This window comes from Girardinichthys multiradiatus, chromosome 13 (assembly GCF_021462225.1).
Source record: "Girardinichthys multiradiatus isolate DD_20200921_A chromosome 13, DD_fGirMul_XY1, whole genome shotgun sequence".
NCBI classification, from domain to species: Eukaryota; Metazoa; Chordata; class Actinopteri; order Cyprinodontiformes; family Goodeidae; genus Girardinichthys; species Girardinichthys multiradiatus.
The window spans coordinates 9,925,423-9,944,942 of NC_061806.1; positions in this window are offsets into that span (position 1 = coordinate 9,925,423).

A 19,520-nucleotide genomic window follows, 5' to 3' on the forward strand; every position below is an offset into this window, starting at 1 on the left:
TGTTCCGGAGATGAAAGAAGGAAAACCAAGAAACCTGTTTAATATAGGATTTAAATTACATGTCCTGGTCAAAAATAACACCAAGGTTTTTTACTTTATTACCGGAGGTTAATTTAATTCCATCCAGGTTAAGTGATTGACTAAGGAGTTTCTTTTTTAAAGACTCTGTCCATAGACAACAACTTCTGTCTTGTCTGAATTTAGAAGCAGAAAATTTAAAGTCATCCAAGTTTTTATGTCTTCAAGACATGCTTGTAGTCTATCTAACTGGTCGGGCTCATCAGGATTCATGGATAAGTAAAGCTGAGCGTCATCAGCGTAACAGTGAAAATTTATTCTATGCTGCCTGATAATTTTACCTATTGGAAGCATACAGGTCCTTCTCAAAATATTAGCATATTGTGATAAAGTTAATTATTTTCCATAATGTCATGATGAAAATTTAACATTCATATATTTTAGATTCATTGCACACTAACTGAAATATTTCAGGTCTTTTATTGTCTTAATACGGATGATTTTGGCATACAGCTCATGAAAACCCAAAATTCCTATCTCACAAAATTAGCATATCATTAAAAGGGTCTCTAAACGAGCTATGAACCTAATCATCTGAATCAACGAGTTAACTCTAAACACCTGCAAAAGATTCCTGAGGCCTTTAAAACTCCCAGCCTGGTTCATCACTCAAAACCCCAATCATGGGTAAGACTGCCAACCTGCCTGCTGTCCAGAAGGCCACTATTGACACCCTCAATCAAGAGGGTAAGACACAGAAAGACATTTCTGAACAGATAGGCTGTTCCCAGAGTGCTGTATCAAGGCACCTCAGTGGGAAGTCTGTGGAAAGGAAAAAGTGTGGCAGAAAACGCTGCACAACGAGAAGAGGTGACCGGACCCTGAGGAAGATTGTGGAGAAGGGCCGATTCCAGACCTTGGGGGACCTGCGGAAGCAGTGGACTGAGTCTGGAGTAGAAACATCCAGAGCCACCGTGCACAGGCGTGTGCAGGAAATGGGCTACAGGTGCCGCATTCCCCAGACCTGGGCTACAGAGAAGCAGCACTGGACTGTTGCTCAGTGGTCCAAAGTACTTTTTTCGGATGAAAGCAAATTCTGCATGTCATTCGGAAATCAAGGTGCCAGAGTCTGGGGAGAAGGAAATGCCAAAATGCCAGAAGTCCAGTGTCAAGTACCCACAGTCAGTGATGGTCTGGGGTGCCGTGTCAGCTGCTGGTGTTGGTCCACTGTGTTTTATCAAGGGCAGGGTCAATGCAGCTAGCTATCAGGAGATTTTGGAGCACTTCATGCTTCCATCTGCTGAAAAGCTTTATGGAGATGAAGATTTCATTTTTTAGCACGACCTGGCACCTGCTCACAGTGCCAAAACCACTGGTAAATGGTTTACTGACCATGGTATCACGGTGCTCAATTGGCCTGCCAACTCTCCAGACCTGAACCCCATAGAGAATCTGTGGGATATTGTGAAGAGAACGTTGAGAGACTCAAGACCCAACACTCTGGATGAGCTAAAGGCCGCTATCAAAGCATCCTGGGCCTCCATAAGACCTCAGCAGTGCCACAGGCTGATTGCCTCCATGCCACGCTGCACTGAAGCAGTCATTTCTGCAAAAGGATTCTCGACCAAGTATTGAGTGCATAACTGTACATGATTATTTGAAGGTTGACGTTTTTTGTATTAAAAACACTTCTTTTATTGGTCGGATGAAATATGCTAATTGTGTGAGATAGGAATTTTGGGTTTTCATGAGCTGTATGCCAAAATCATCCGTATTAAGACAATGAAAGACCTGAAATATTTCAGTTAGTGTGCAATGAATCTAAAATATATGAATATTAAATTTTCATCATTCCATTATAGAAAATAATGAACTTTATCCCAATATGCTAATATTTTGAGAGGACCTGTATAGTAAAGAGAACTGGCCCAAGTACTGAACTGTGTGGTACTCCACAATTAACCCTGGAGTTTAAAGATGTATCATTTACATGAACAAACTGGAATCTGTCAGACAAATAAGATTTAAACCAGCCTAGCGCTGTTCCCCTGATCCCTACAGAATATTCCAGCCTTTCTAAGAGAATATTATGGTTTACTGTATCAAATGCAGCACTGAGATCTAACAGGACAAGTACAGACACAATTCCATTATCTGAGGCCACAAGAATATCATTGGTGACTTTCAGCAGAGCTGTTTCAGTGCTATGTTGAGCTCGGAAGCCTGACTGAAACTCTTCAAACAGGTTATTGCTGTGTAAATGTTCACACATTTGATTAGCAACTATTTTCTCAAGAATTTTAGATAAGAATGGAAGATTGGATATAGGTCTGTAATTTATTAACTCATCTCGATCAAGCGAAGGTTTCTTAAGCAAGGTTTAATTACAGCTACCTTAAAAGCTTGTGGTACATATCCATTTACTAAGGATAGATTAATCATATCTAAAATGGGACTGGTAATCAGAGGGAATACTTCTTAAATAATTTGGTTGGGATTGGGTCTAACATAACAGTTGAAGGTTTAGATGAAGCTAATATTTCTGATAACTCAGGAAGCTCCACAGGATCAAAGCAGTCCAAACACAGATCAGGTTCTACAGTTACTTCCAATGTTGTCTCACTTGCTGAGGATGAAGTAATCATCTTCGGGAATATGTCAAAGATTTTCTTTTTAATTGAATCAAATTTATTTTGGAAGAATCCCATAAATTCATGACTGCTGAGAGCTAAGGGAATGGATGGCTCAACAGAGCTATGACTCTGTGTAAGTTTAGCAACTGTACTAAAGAGAAACCTAGGATTATTCTTGTTCTCTTCTATTAATGATGAGAAACAAGCTGTTCTAGCTTGACGAAGTGTCTTTTTATACAACAGTAGGCTATTTTTCCAGATTCAGTAGGAATCTTCTAGGTGTGTAGAGTGCCATTTTCTCTCTAATTTTCTAACATTGTGCTTTAAAGCCCACAGCTCTGAATTACACCAGGGAGCTAGCCTCCTATGAATAATTACCTTGTTTTTCAAGGGAGCATTGTCTAATGCACCACGCAATGATGAAGTAACACTATGAACAAGACAATCAATTTGTGAAGGGGAAGAAACAAAAATATTGCCCTCCACTGTGTTTTTCTGTGATAATGAGAAAATCAAAAGTGGAAAAGATTCTTTAAAGGTTGTTTAGAGCATTGTCTGATAATGATCTACTACAATGAAATTTTCTTTCAGGTGTGGAGTACTCGGTTAAATTAAACTCAAAGGTTATTAGAAAATGGTCCGACAGGACAGGGTTATGAGAAAATATTATGTCTTTACACTCAATGCCATATGTCAGCACAAGGTCCAGAGAATGAAGACAAAGTTGGGTAGGTTTGTTAATGTTTTGAGCAAAGCCAGTTGAGTCTAAGATAGCAATAAAGGCTATATTTAAGCTATCACTGTCAGTGTCAACATGGATGTTACAATCCCCCACTATAATAACCTTATCTGTATTTAACACTAAATCAGATAAAAGGTCTGAAAACTGATCTAAAAATTTTGATTAAGGGCCTGGTGGACGGTACAAAACAACAAGCAGAAGTGGTTTTAGTGCTTTGCAATTTAGATGAGGAAAACTAAGGATTAAATATTCAAAAGAGTTGTAGCTCTTGATTGATCTGGGACTAGTCAATAAATCGGACTGAAAGATGGTTGCTACTCCTTCTCCTCGCCTAGTATTTCGAGAAATGTGAAAATTTAAATAATTAGTAGGAGTTGACTAATTTATAGTAACAAAATCATCTTGCTGCAGCCAGGTTTCTGTGAGGCAAAATAAATCAATCTGATTGTCACAAATCAGGTCACTAACTAGCAAAGTCTTTGAAGAGAGAGATCTTATGTTCAGTAAGCCACATTAATTGTTTTATTTTTATTTTTAGTCTGAGTAGTGTTTATTTTTATGAGATTTTCCTGATTTCCTCCTTTTAGATTATTTATTAATCTATTCAATTTGGCCGTGGGCGAGACACTGTCTTAATAGGGTAATGGGTGGGTAGCAGTACAGAAGCTGCAGAGAGGAGTGTTAAACTACGACCCTGCTTCCTGGTCTGAACCCTGGGTTGTCAGAGTTTTGGAGAACTAATAAATTCAGCCGGATTCCTAGAAAGAAGAGCTGCTCCATCCAAAGTGGGATGGATGATCTCCGGATCAGACCAGGTTTTCCCCAAAATGTTTGCCAATTATCAATGTAGCCCACATCGTTTTCTGGACACCACCTAGACAGCCAGCGGTTGAATGACAGCATGCGGCTAATCATGTCACTGGTCAGATCGGGGAGGGGACCAGAGAAAATTACGGAGTCCGACATTGTTTTGGCAAACTTACACACCGAAGCAACACTAACTATGGTGACCTCCGATTGACGTAACCGAGTGTCATTACCGCCAGCGTGAATAACAATCCTACTGTATTTACGCTTATCCTTAGCCAGCAGTTTCAGGTAGGATTTGATGTCGCCCGTTCTGGCCTCTGGCAGACATTTGACTATGGTCGCTGGTGTCTCTATTGCCACGTTTCTGACTATGGAGCGGGGAAAATCTGTTAGAAATGCAGACGGGTTGGTGGTGACCTGTGGGCTGGGATCTAGGACTATGCTTTCTACGTACTGTCACCCAGCCGTCCTGAGGCCCAGCTGCGGGGGCTCTGCTGGAGGACTGCTACGGGGAGCTACCCTCGGTGGCTCTGCGCTGGCTAAGTGACCTCGGCTATCTGCTGGTTTTTCAACGGCGCGGAGCCGGGCCTCCAATTCCGACACCCTCGCCTCCAGGAGACAGGAGGAGACTCAGAGAGAGAAACAGTAGAACGGTTAGCCAGGGTGGAGTTAAAGCTAACGCTAAGTTAGAGACCCTTTACCACTACTAGAAAAACCGTGTAAAACACGGAGTCCCCAAACGTTAAAAGCAGCAACAGAAAGTATGTGTTTTAATGTGCTTATGTATTAGAACCACTGGTCACCAAATACACTATATTGCACAAATTATTTGCTCACCTGCCTTGACTTGCAGATGACGCCGTGAATACCAGAACACATACGCACGCACACAGGCGTGCGCGCAGGCAGGCAGATACACTGATTGGTAGGCAACATTGGAACTTGTCCAGAGGTATATCAGGGAACTGTGGTTGAATCAACAAGTTTTTGATTGCCAGGTGACTTCTCCTCCCATTGAGTAACAGAGGCCTCACATATGTATTACGGATTCTTTACACTGAGACCCATAGATAAAATTCAATGTTACAATGTTACAATCCAATGGAACTCAGCAGACCACTCAGGGATTAATTTGTAGACAGGATTAAGGCAGGTTAGTTCTTGGGGTCTGACACAAATGCAGACAGACAGGCAGAAGCAGCACGGTGAGTTGAGAAATTTAATTTAAAAAAAATGCAAAGTTACATCCAGGCATGAGGTAACCAGAACCAGGTATGGACATGAGCAGGTATGGCATGAGCAAACAGTATTCACCTGTAAAGAGTGAACGAGACTAATGAGTATATATAGTGCATAGCGCGGGTGAAAACAGGGAGTCTGATAAGCATGAAGCAGGTAGAAAAAATAACTCTGATTATGATGGCAGTGGCAATGGTAGAGAGTGAATGCAAATACATGATTGGAACTAAACAAAGATACTGAGAATACTAACAGAAATATCTCCACATATAAGGAACAAAAGAAAACTAGAAAGCCAAATGCAAAGAAACGTATGAAAAACACCTAACAAATATGAGCACAGTAAAACCTATAGAACGTAATAAACAACAGGAAAAAAATACTGGAAAACCAGAACCTAGATGAAAACCATAACCAACACCTCTGGTTTATGACAACAAGTCAAGTTAAAAAACAACAACCCAAGCTTTGAATAATTTCACAGAGCACTGTTCAATCCATCAACCAAAAAGGGAAAGAGTACAACACAACTGCAAACCTACCAAGAGTAGGTGGGTGACTTTGAGTGACAGCTATAGTGACACTCTACAAATCTGGCCTTTTATGGATGAGCATAAAAAAGAAAAAAGCCATTTAGCTATTATGTAAAGAAGTGTTGGAAGATTTGTACTTGAATGTACTTGAAGATTCTTTATCTTTATTATTTACCATTAAAAGACATTTTCATTTATTTAGTTTGGTGAACTTTGATAGAAGTGGTTTGAATAGTTTTTACATTTATCTTTGAAGTACTTTTCTGAACTATTAACAGAATTGTCATCTTGTCTTAGAGTTGCACTTGGGTGGTTGCTATGCAGACTGAGCAGGAACATTTGTGTGCGCGGAGGAGTTTGGGAAGCAGTCTGTTCACACCCCAGCCAATTTATGTGTCCTTGAATCCCAGATGTGGACCTGTGTGCTGTATCAGTATCTGGCCAGTTTTATTCAGTAGGACTTTTATTTGTGAAACTGTGTGTAGCCACACCCACGATGCTGTAACATGAGTGTTTTTTCTTTCTTTAATAAAAGGCTGTGACACAGGGCAGCTCCTCTGAGAGAATGGACTGCCTCTCCCTGGCCAGCCAAACCTTCTCTAAGTTTATCAGTGTGTCTAACTCTGACATTTCTTTGGTCCATTCGAGCCGGATCAAAGGTGTCCCTGTTCGGAGGAGCCCGGTGCCTGATTGAGGGTTAAGTCTGCATGCAGCCTCCAGCTTGTCTGGGGAACTAAAATCCTCCACAGTGAATTCTGTGTTCCGTGGGCCATGCAACTTCGTGCAACCTGATCCTGAACATAATGTGTGATTGAACGCACGAGGTAAAAAGTTAAACCTTGGTAAAACGCAGGCAGATAGGCCTGGCATAGGAAAATCGCAGGCAGAGAAGCCTGTCGTCCGCGGTAAAAAGAGTAAAAGTAATAGGGGTCTAGAAATTCAAAAGCAGTTGACTCCATAGAAAAATTCCTACTCTAAAAAGAAATGGTGCACAAAATATGGAAAACCTAGTCTAGGTGATTGAGGCCTATAAGTGATTGTGTGTTGGTGCATGTGATTGTGTCTGCAGAATCATACAGCCCTCTCAGTGAGAGAACTCGAAACCTTTGCGGTGTGAACATAAAGTTGCTCTCCACTGAACCTGTGCTGTTGGGAATTCTGATTTATGTTTTTAGGCATTTTACTAGCAACAGTCTAAAACCTCTTTTACCTCCGGGATTAGAACGCTAAGCGGAAAACTGGATGAAAACTAGGTTTTTCATCTAGAAGCCTGTTTTCCGGGAGGAATTGAGGGTCCGGTGAGAAATTCTGTTTGCTGGTGGATGCACATACATATTTTATGTTCTGAAAATAAATGAGATAATAATAATAATAATAGGTTGTTAAATCCGTATGAATTAAGAAAAACAGCAAGAGCAGCCTTTAACTAACATAGCCATAATACTAAGGCCTGTTGAAAAGCACAGGGCAGAACTTTCAGCTTAACTGAAAACTGTAAACAAGAGGGGGGGGGGGGCAGACCTCCACCCATCCCAGTAGGCGGAACAGTGCTGAGAAGTAATCTGAGAATAAATAGATATTGTAGTCAAGTGTTAGTGAGAAACAGGTGCTTTAAAAATAATTCTATGGTGTTATACTACCAGAGACACCATGATAAAATGCAAAAGATTCATTCTACAGGGAAATAATTACATATTTGAATTAGATTGTGTGCATTTTTGCCTGAAAACAAAGATAAAACTTCTGCACACAGCAGAAGCCTGTCTCTGCTGAGAGCTCTGATGAAGATTGTAACTCTACCCTGCATGTGTCAAATTCAGGGTCTGCGGGCCAAAACAGGCCCCCAGACGTAGAGCCATTGATATGGTGATTGAGTTCTTGAATGTTATTTTGTCAATCAATAAGCAGTTTTGTCTACATTCTACCACAATCTGCCTTTTGAAAAATTGGCTAAAGTCTGCAGACAAAAAAATTAACCTGGATTGAAGCTCTAACTAAGTTTATTTAATCTGAGATCCTCGCCAAATGCAATAGTATGTGTCAGTCTACATGAGATACTAACAACTTCATCTACTGGTATAATATAAAAACTGACTAATACAATGATGAGTGTTTTTCAACAGGTGATGCTCATCCAGAAGGAAGACAGTGTTCCTAGGAAATGCAGCTCATTCATTAACAATATATTTTTCTCCTATAGGTGGAAGTTTTGCTGACTAATCATAGGCTGGATCTATGAAACATTACAGGTCCTTCTCAAAATATTAGCATATTGTGATAAAGTTAATTATTTTCCATAATGTCATGATGAAAATTTAACATTCATATATTTTAGATTCATTGCACACTAACTGAAATATTTCAGGTCTTTTATTGTCTTAATATGGATGATTTTGGCATACAGCTCATGAAAAGCCAAAATTCCTATCTCACAAAATTAGCATATCATTAAAAGGGTCTCTAAACGAGCTATGAACCTAATCATCTGAATCAACGAGTTAACTCTAAACACCTGCAAAACATTCCTGAGGCCTTTAAAACTCCCAGCCTGGTTCATCACTCAAAACCCCAATCATGGGTAAGACTGCCGACCTGACTGCTGTCCAGAAGGCCATTATTGACACCCTCAAGCAAGAGGGTAAGACACAGAAAGAAATTTCTGAACGAATAGGCTGTTCCCAGAGTGCTGTATCAAGGCACCTCAGTGGGAAGTCTGTGGGAAGGAAAAAGTGTGGCAGAAAACGCTGCACAATGAGAAGAGGTGACCGGACCCTGAGGAAGATTGTGGAGAAGGGCCGATTCCAGACCTTGGGGGACCTGCGGAAGCAGTGGACTGAGTCTGGAGTAGAAACATCCAGAGCCACCTTGCACAGGCGTGTGCAGGAAATGGGCTACAGGTGCCGCATTCCCCAGGTCAAGCCACTTTTGAACCAGAAACAGCGGCAGAAGCGCCTGACCTGGGCTACAGAGAAGCAGCACTGGACTGTTGCTCTGTGGTCCATAGTACTTTTTTAAGATGAAAGCCAATTCTGCATGTCATTCGGAAATCAAGGTGCCAGAGTCTGGAGGAAGACTGGGGAGAAGGAAATGCCAAAATGCCAGAAGTCCAGTGTCAAGTACCCACAGTCAGTGATGGTCTGGGGTGCCGTGTCAGCTGCTGGTGTTGGTCCACTGTGTTTTATCAAGGGCAGGGTCAATGCAGCTAGCTATCAGGAGATTTTGGAGCACTTCATGCTTCCATCTGCTGAAAAGCTTTATGGAGATGAAGATTTCATTTTTTAGCACGACCTGGCACCTGCTCATAGTGCCAAAACCACTGGTAAATGGTTTACTGACCATGGTATCACTGTGCTCAATTGGCCTGCCAACTCTCCTGACCTGAACCCCATAGAGAATCTGTGGGATATTGTGAAGAGAACGTTGAGAGACTCAAGACCCAACACTCTGGATGAGCTAAAGGCCGCTATCGAAGCATCCTGGGCCTCCATAAGACCTCAGCAGTGCCACAGGCTGATTGCCTCCATGCCACGCCGCATTGAAGCAGTCATTTCTGCAAAAGGATTCCCGACCAAGTTTTGAGTGCATAACTGTACATGATTATTTGAAGGTTGACGTTTTTTGTATTAAAAACACTTTTCTTTTATTGGTCGGATAAAATATGTTAATTTTGTGAGATAGGAATTTTGGGTTTTCATGAGCTGTATGCCACAATCATCCGTATTAAGACAATAAAAGACCTGAAATATTTCAGTTAGTGTGCAATGAATCTAAAATATATGAATGTTAAATTTTCATCATGGCATTATGGAAAATAATGAACTTCATCACAATATGCTAATATTTTGAGAAGGACCTGTATGTGCACAGACCAAATGACCAAGGTTCTGACTGACCTATGAACTTCACTGACCTGACAATGATAACATGACACCCAACAGACAACACCTTTAAGGTGGACCCCACTAAGACCACCTTATTGATTCTTGGTGAATAAAAAAGAATTGAAGCATTCAAAACAGACCTAGTGGAAACAAAAAGGAATATGAGGAAAATAAGAAGTGCATTTAAAGAATAATATAATCAAAATAATATTCAAATTTTTGCAAATGAAATCGCTCTGACAGAGAAGTAAGTAAGTAGTGTGTGAATGTGTGTGAATGGGAATGACTGATTTCATTGTAATGCATCTTTGAGGGACTTTAAAAGCGTTAATAAAGGTCTGATGTTCTGATGATCATTGCCAAACTTCTATCTCAATAAGGTTTCCAGAATCTTTTCCAAAATCATATAAAGATTGCAACAGTTCTACCTGTATTGAAAATACTGATAAGCATAAGAAAGCTCATAGACCTGTCTTCAATTTTTCACAATCCTTTTACAAACAGGGTAATCAAACTTTTATGTGGCCAATGTCTGTCCATTTTGTCTGTCTGTTTTTGTGAAATAAATGTCTATTTCATGTTATGTAAGGGCAAGTCTGATCCTCAACAGTACCATAATAATATTAGGTCAGTTCTTATGGTAAAACAAAAGGATTTTAACAGATGTTTGAACTTTTTCCAGTCAGTTTCATAATGATCAAATTAGACTCAAATTTAACACAAGATTAAATGCTCTTTAACAGAATTACTGGACTGGACTGAAATGGAGAAAACTCGAGTTAATTGAAACAAACTTCAGTTACTTGAAATAAAAACAAAATGTAATTAAAAGGGAAGAACTATAGCTAACTGAAACTGTACGGTGTGTTTATAAAACTGGGTAAGACAAACTAAGATTATAAGATATAATATGCCCTTCATTTTTTGTGTTCATCAATGAGGAGTGAGGTTTTTTTTTTTTATTAGACTTAATGAAACCTTAATTAAACCAAGCATTGTTAAAATTATAGCAACTACCAAAAATAGTGACCTCATTCTTAAATATAATAAAGAATTACTGTGTAAAAAAAAAACAAATAATAAAATATAATTAAAAAAAAGAATAATAATCAGACAGATCGGTGCGACTGCCGTAGTAATGGGGTCGCTGTGCCGGTCCGTTGTGGTGAAGAGAGAGCTGAGCCGAAAAGCGAAGCTCTCGATTTACAGGTCGGTCTACGTTCCTACCCTCACCTATGGCCCTGAACTTTGGGTCATGACTGAAAGCACGAGATCCCGGATGCAAGCGGCTGAAATGAGCTTCCTCTATAGGGTGGCCGGGCACTCCATTAGAGATAGGGTGAGGAGCTCGGCCATCCGGGAGGGGCTCGGAGTAGAGCTGCTGCTCCTCCACATCGAGAGGAGCCAGCAGAGGGAGCTCGGGTATCTATACCGGATGCCTCCTGGACGCCTTCCTCGGTAGGTGTTCCACGCAGGTCCCACCGGGAGGAGGCCCAGGGGTTGGCCCAGGACACGCTGGAGGGACTATGTCTCTCGGGAGAGGGACGTCTGGGTGTCTCTGCTGAGTCTGCTCCCCTCGTGACCCAGTACCGACAACGAACGAATAATAATAACAATAATAATAGATGCATTTAAACAAAGCTAGATTAGAATAGAATATTCAGAGCCATTATAATCTTGCTGATGAATAGCATAAAAATTGTTATGGAACCAGATGAGGAAAAGAGAGCAGCTTTATCATACCAAAACAGAAACATTTGTAGGAAAGATCCAATTTCATTTTATTTAGCACTATCTATCATGACACTATACAAGTCTTATTAACATCCTGGAGTCCCAAATTATGTATAGAAAGAAATTAAAGCTATAATTGGCAGCACAATGGAAAAATGCAAAGTTATTACTGAAATTATTCGATGCTGTACTGTTACCCGCTAAAATAGCGAGAGTGTAAATGTAAAGGGATTACAAATGTGAGCCATGGGCAAAGCCATGTCTCAACAGGAGGGAGTATTAATATTAATATTGCTGAATGATAATAGATGCATTTTCAAAGTGAGTAGAAATCTTTCCCTGCAAATCACTTGACCAATAACAGTACAAAAGCTTTGTGGAAAATATAATACCAACTTTTGGAATCCCAAGAAGTATTTATAGTGATAATGGAACGCATTTTGTAAACAAAATAATACAGGAATTAGGAAAATGTTTTAACATTGATCTAAAAACACATTGCAGTTATCATCCTCAGAGTGCAGGACTTGTAGAAAGGACTAATGGCACACTTAAAAATAAATTAAGAAAAACAATGGAAGAAACAAAAAGAAACTGGGTTGAATGCTTGGATATCGAAAAACTTAGTATGAGAATAATTCCATCAGCTCAAGGAGGTTTAACACCTTTTGAAATAATACATGGGAGACCCTATTACATTCCTGATTTGGAGAAGGAATTGTAAGACCCACAACCAGGTAGAATGTTGGCGGATTATATGAGAAAAACATTAAACTCTAGAGAAATACAAAGTGCAAATAATCTACTGAATGTTTTCGACACCCCACAGACCTCCTCAGATGTGAAGGAAGGAGACTGGTGGTTCTCACAACTCCCACTGCTACTTGGATACATTAAGGTGGGTCAGTCAATACTTTCTCCCGATTCCAGGGGGTGACATTAAGTCTGATTACAAAGGGGTTGTAACCGTTTAGAGATGCTTCGTCTCAATGTCAGTGAAGAAACCAACAGTCCCTCCTAGCACTTAAGGGAGGTGAATGATTGACTGATAACACCTGAATGAAAAAAAAAAGGTTTGAAAAATATTATTGAAGCAATTAATCATAGCTGGTTTTTGTACCTTAGCTTTATTCATTTTGTTTAATGAACAAAGCCCCAGCAAAAAGGTTAAAAGGTGGATTGATGAAGCATTCCATGACATTTTTTAATCAAGATATAGCTCATGTATATGAAACAAATATATGGTATCAATATGTGAAAGTCATTGCTAAAAAAAAAAAAGAAATGTGTGCTCCTGACTTCCTATTTCTTCCAGCCAACCCAAATTAACATCTAGACCAGTGCCGACACCAGAGGATGTGTGTTTTATAAGGCAGAGCCTTGAAGGAAAGTGAGAATTTTCATTTGGTACCGAGAGTAAACTTCACTAAATTTCACACCTGTAATTTCACAATTTTCACATTTAGTTGAATGTCACTACTCCTGTCTAACTATGTCAAACTATTAGCAGGTTCTCAGTTCCCTCATTGTGCAGGAGGAAGGGGTTCTGTCCCAGTAAGTGCCCTCCCGAGCCTTCTGTGTATGTAACTGACTATACTTTTATTATCAGCCGAGAACTTTCCACTCTAAATAGAATTAAGAGAGAACTCTTTCAAGTCAATCCTGTCTTCATTGATTGCACATTGCACCAGTAAGAGCAGAGTGTGGAGGTTCAATTAGTAGGGTAAGAGCACGGTTTTGCTCAAAATATTGAAATGCACACAACATTATGGGTGACATACCAGAGTTAAAAAAAGGACAAATTGTTGGTGCACGTCTTGCTGGCGCATCTGTGACCAAGACAGCAAGTCTTTGTGATGTATCAAGAGCCACGGTATCCAGGGTAATGTCACCATACCACCAAGAAGGACGAACCACATCCAACAGGATTAACTGTGGACGCAAGAGAAAGCTGTCTGAAAGGGATGTTTTGGAGGAGCGAGTCAGGAAACATTTTCCTCCACCTGTATCACATAGTGACCTGGCCACTATCCTGCAAGAAGAATGGCTTAAAATCCCTCTGACCACTGTGCAGGACTTGTATATGTTATTCCCAAGACGTATTGACGCTGTATTGGCCGCAAAAGGAGGCCCTACACCATACTAATAAATTATTGTGGTCTAAAACCAGGTGTTTCAGTTTCATTGTCCAACCCCTGTACATCCCTGATGAAACCGGAAATGGTCACACTGTGAGTGAAGCGTTAGCTCAGGTCAAAGAGATAAGGAAAGGTATGCAGCAGGATGCACACCCGGTACAAGGAGGCCTGTTCTCATGGGTTACCTCTGGACAGTGGTGGCAACTGCTATTGAAAATCATGACTCCTTTTCTCATAATATTAGTGCTGTTTTTGCCTTTTCACCCTGTGTATCATTCCTTGCATCAGAGTAAGGATTTCCAAGATGGTTGCAGGCATAGTTGGAACAATGCTGTCCCAAAATGATCAGCTGTTGGAAAGAGAGGATCCATATCCTGATGATGACATGGAAATAGTTTAGTACTAAATGAAGTGTGTGCATAAAGCGGAAAGGAAGTGTAGACATCGATGACTTGTTTTAAAGTAATCAATAATAAACAGGAGGGAATTGTTGGAAGATTTGTACATGAATTATCATTGCTTATGTTGGGACCCACAGCCATGGATTACAACATGAAAGATGTGGTACAAACTTTTTTGGAACGTTCAAAATAAATTGGAATTAACCTACTTCAAACATTTGGAAAAGGGGGGTTAACAGCAGACTTCCCATGATGCCACTGGCCGTATAAAACCCCCACCTTTCCAATGGTCCGATCTCTTCTACGCAGGTCACACAGGGACCTGGACAGAGAGGCACAGCGCGCTAATGTCTCTTTGCTGGCAAACAGACATAACTCTTCAAACTGGATCCAAGGGTGTCATAAGATCACGCGATCATATGCACAAGTGAAGTACGAATGAATCACTGTTTGTGTACCCGGTATTCATTCATAAAAAGGGGAAATTATGGTATAAGCATTGCTTGACTTTCTCTCTGAGGCCTGCAGAAGCAAACTGTGTTCCAGAGAATTCCCTGCAGAGACGCTGTCTCTACGAAGCCGAGTGGAGTGGTTTTCCCAGTCTGAAAGAAGGACAACAGTAGCTGCATCACCACGGTAACGTGCAGTTTGGTGGGCCCGACAGAGTGCTTCGGAGGTTAGCAGGAAGCTAACCGTTTGTTCACAGAGCTTTTTTCAAACTTCATTGTTGCCCAGACAACTCCTCCTCAACACATTTCCTACGAGGTTAGGGGTTGGGCAGAGAGATTTAGGATGAAATGATCTAAACGTTTTTCATTTTATGAAGTTTGGTTTTGTTGTGTGAAACTCAGCTATCTTAGTGCTAGCAGGCTATCTGCAGCACACGTGCTCAGCTTTGTGTTCTGTGTTTGTGTGTTTTTAAAGTTAAGACACAGAAGATTGATCATAACATGCCGTCCGCACTTATGCATTTTAACCCTTTTATTGACGGTATTTTATAGGTGTGTGTTTGATTCTGGTGCTAAGCTATCAGCTTCTTTTGTTAGCTTTAACTGCTAAAAAGTAAGAACACATGCTCGCTGCTAAAGAATATTTAACAGAAAGGTTGTTAGTTTTCAAGCTAGAAAATAATAGTTCCTTAAACATTATTTTACTAAATCTGATAACTAAGTAAACACCATTAAGCCCCATTTCTCCAAAAAGATTTGGTTATTTTCCAAAGTACGTCCTTAAATATTGTACCATTCCCTTAATAATATTTCTTTAAATATTATTTCAATAAATAAAGGCAGCCAATAAGACACCGTTGAGATTTAGTCATCCAGAAGGTTGGTTTTATTCAGCAGATCATTCTTTAAAACATTATTTTATTAAAATAATATTTTATCTGATCATGTAATGTGAATGGTTGTCTGAAGGTATGCTGATTATTGCCTAAGTTGGTTCCAAGACTAACTTAACTTCACTTCCAGATTCTTCAAGATAATCCTTGGTTCTCAAACATAAACATTGCATGGTAATGTTGCATCACTCTTTTTGGTCATGATTTTCAATCATCTTTAATCAACTTGTTTATATTGTACATAGCCCATTAGTCTTCCTTAATTTTTAATTCTGCTTGGTAGTTTAGTTGGATTGTTTTAGCATAGTAAAGAATTTGTTGATTGAAATATGTTTGACTTTGAGTTGACTTATTTTGTTAGTAAATTCTTTTTTTTAAAGAAATTGTGTGAATTAATTCCATGTGTGTGCAGAGTTTTGCTGTTCAATAATGTCAGAGCTTGGTTCACCCTTTTGATTTTGTCCTATTACCACTGCCTTACTGGGCTGGTATTCACAAGACAACCCTTAACAGACCGACATATTATTTGATAAAATATTAATATTAAATATTGAATAATATCTTCAGATTCATAGTCACAACACTTAGTTTAAAACGATTCTTTATCTTTATGATTTACCATTAAAAGACATTTCATTTATTTAGTTTGGTGAACTTTGATAGAAGTGGTTTGAATACATTTTACATTTATCTTTGAAGTACTTTAATGAACTATTAACAGAATTGTCATCATGTCTTAGAGTTGCATTTGGGTGGTTGCTATGCAGACTGAGCAGGAACTTGTGTGTGTGTGGAGGAGTTTTGTAAGCAGTCTGTTCGCACCCCAGCCAATAAAAGTTTTTACTTAGTCATTTTCCAGGAAGTTTGAAAAGTACATCTTAAACAAGAGTTACTAGCCTATGACATCAATGCAGGTCTATGCTCTAAATTACAGTAAGTCTTAGCAAGAAGGAAGTTACAGGAACTCTTGAAAGGACAATGCACTTGTAGGTAAAGCAACAGAGTTTATATGTGGATTAGCACATGAAAAACTTGCTAAATCCTCTCTTCCAAAACCAAATAACTTATTCTGAGTGCTACTCTGCTGGACGTTAAAAGAAAAAAATAAGTTATATGTTGTTGGCCTTGGAACATTTGGGGTCTACCATCTACTAGCTGGGCCAATTTTCTGTTCAAACCAGCTTAATCAGTATCTCTGCTCATTGATTCATTCTTTCTCTTCAATAGAGCCAAAGTAAAGTACATCAGGTGATACCAGGCCATTGCAAATCAGCAGCCTAATAAGTGATCTTTCTTACAGTTATGTGGGTAACAAAAAGGAAGAAGATATGGAAGATGACAAAGATTTGACTAAGCCAAGGCAACAAAGCATGTTTTCCCATCCCTCCCTGACCTCTAGTCCAAAAATGACACACCTGAATGACAGGTTACAGCGAAACTGTGGTTTTACTCATTCCTTCATGTGCACCACAGACATAAAATTAAACAAGTGAAAAACTGACATAGTAATCTGTGCTAAAATAGTTTTTTACTAAATATAAAGTAAGGTATAATAAACATACTGTAAGATAGACCAAAACAATACTTGTAACCGCAACTATTACTCTGTGAATCTACAAAATGTGATTTACCTACAGTATACTCAGTGGCCAGTTAATAAGGTATTTAATTGCTTTTTAACACAATGAAGTGAATGAGCTAATCACATGATAGCACTTCAATGCATTTAGCTATCTAGATGTGGTGAAGAAGACTTGCTAAAGCTCAAAATGAGCATCAGAATGGGGGAGAATGGGGATGGTAAATTACTTTGAATGCATCATAGTTGTTTGCTCCAGAGAGGCTGGAGCAAACTTCTGGTCTACTTGGATCAGCATAAGCCTTACACAATGGTACAAAAAAGAGAAAGCATTCAACGGTTTGTGGACAAAAACACCTTGCAGGTGTCGGAGGAGAATAGGCCGTCTGGTTCAAGATGATTGAAAGTCAACATGAAATCTTATACCCACTCTCTACAAACAAAGGTATGCAGAATACCACCTCTGAATGGACAGCCCTTAAGAGAATGATAGTCTCTTATTTTTTATATAGTTTTTCCATATGGAAATTAAAGCAAATAGTTTGACATTTAAAATCAGTTCATGCTTGCATTGCTCCCTAGTGGTGTTTTTTTAGACACAGAAACAAGGAATCATTTAAAATAAAAGATTTTAAGTTTGAATATAAACTGACACCCTTGTATATAGATTTTCAAACAATATTTTTTGCTTTACTATTTGTCCTGCTGACAGATTTCTTCTATTTTTACTGTTTTTTTGTCACACGTTTCAGATCATCACGTAAATTTTAATATTCGAAAGAGGTCATTTTCATACATATTTCAAATGTTGAATTCATCTATTAAAAATAACCTGGTCACATGTGAAAAAGTACTTGTCCTATAAACCTAATAACTGGTTGTTCCATCGTTGGTAGCAAGATCTGACATTAAGCATTTGCAATAAATTCCAATAAGTCATTGTTGTGGTGGAAATCTGGCTCATTCTTCTTTGGAGAGCCACATTCAGGGCTTGACATTAACTTTTTTGCTTACCAGCCACTGTGGCTAGTGGTTTTCCAAAGTTACTAGCCACTCAGCATTTTCACCAGCCACAATTTTGTTGTTGGGAATTTATTAATAATATGATTAAAGCTGACTATAGCATGCTAAAGTTTACTTGACCTAGATTTACAAAATTTTTAAATGCAAATTACCCTTTTACACAATCATATCAAGACTACATGAAAGTTTTACCACTTCAGGTCATTATCAAGTATTCAGCACCAATAAGGCTCTGTGTAAAGCTCCTTTTATATGAAAAGGTACAGTTTACAAAGTAATGAAAAGCGGGGTTTCTTATTGCATAATAAAATTGGTGCCAGAATGTAGAAGATTAATTTAAAAGAGCTTCCCCACAAATTTTAAACAACACAATAATCGTTTAATAATACACGTTTAATGTTAATAATTACTCGCACATCCATGCATATTCCGTGAATGGTCGGCCTTTCCTCCCTATAGCGTGTGCGTTGCGAAACAGCATTCCCATCTTCTCAAGCTCAGCCAACTTCATGAGGGCCAAGGACTTCACTGCCACTCTTTCTGATGAAAAACCAGTTGATTTTGCCCGTCTTTTGCGATACATCCTTTATGACCAGTGGACATTTCATGGTCCTCTGTCGTTTCAACTTTGAAATTATTTGCTCTGACTACAAAAGAGGCTCCTTTCATCTTTTCACCACCATCCTAGAGTCAGTGCAGTACAAGATGTGCTCCCCTGGGTCATATACCAACCATTATTGACTTGCTGTCTTCCACTTTTCGTTAAATGGCCTTTTCTTTTTATTTCTCTAACTAAGCCACTTTAGAAAACTTAACTTGTCTTGTTTTTTTTTTTTTTAGCCATTCTCAAGTGAACTTGCTGGTAGGCTACAAATAATTGTCTTGCTACATAATCCAAGTGTATTTTTTAAGATTAAATGTTTAAATTTAAAAATAAACGTATGGTCTGGACAATCTTCTTTAAGACGTGCCAGTAGAAAGCATAATTTTATTCACAAGAAGTGATCCAGGTCCTGAAGTAGAAACATCACCCCAGACAATCACACTACCACCATGTTTGACTAGTGGTATGACATTCTTTTTGTAAAATGCTGCTAGTTTTATAGACATAACAGGATGCACAACTTCCAAAATGTTTTACTTTTGTCCTATCAACCCATAGAATGTTTTCCTAAAGGTCTTGGGAATCATTGAGATGGTTTTTTTTAGCAAATGTGAGATGACTTCATGTGTTCTTTTCTGTCAGATGTGTTTTTAGCCTGGAAGGTGTCCCATGGATGTCATTCTTGCTCATTTTTTTATTGTTGTATCATAACAATGTAGCTTAAGTACACAAATACACTTGTATTGACTGTAATCAGGCCTGGATGTGGCTTGGGAAATTAAAAATGGCTTTCCAAAAAATGAATAATTAGTATATTGATGTGTAAACTGGGAAGGGCTTTTA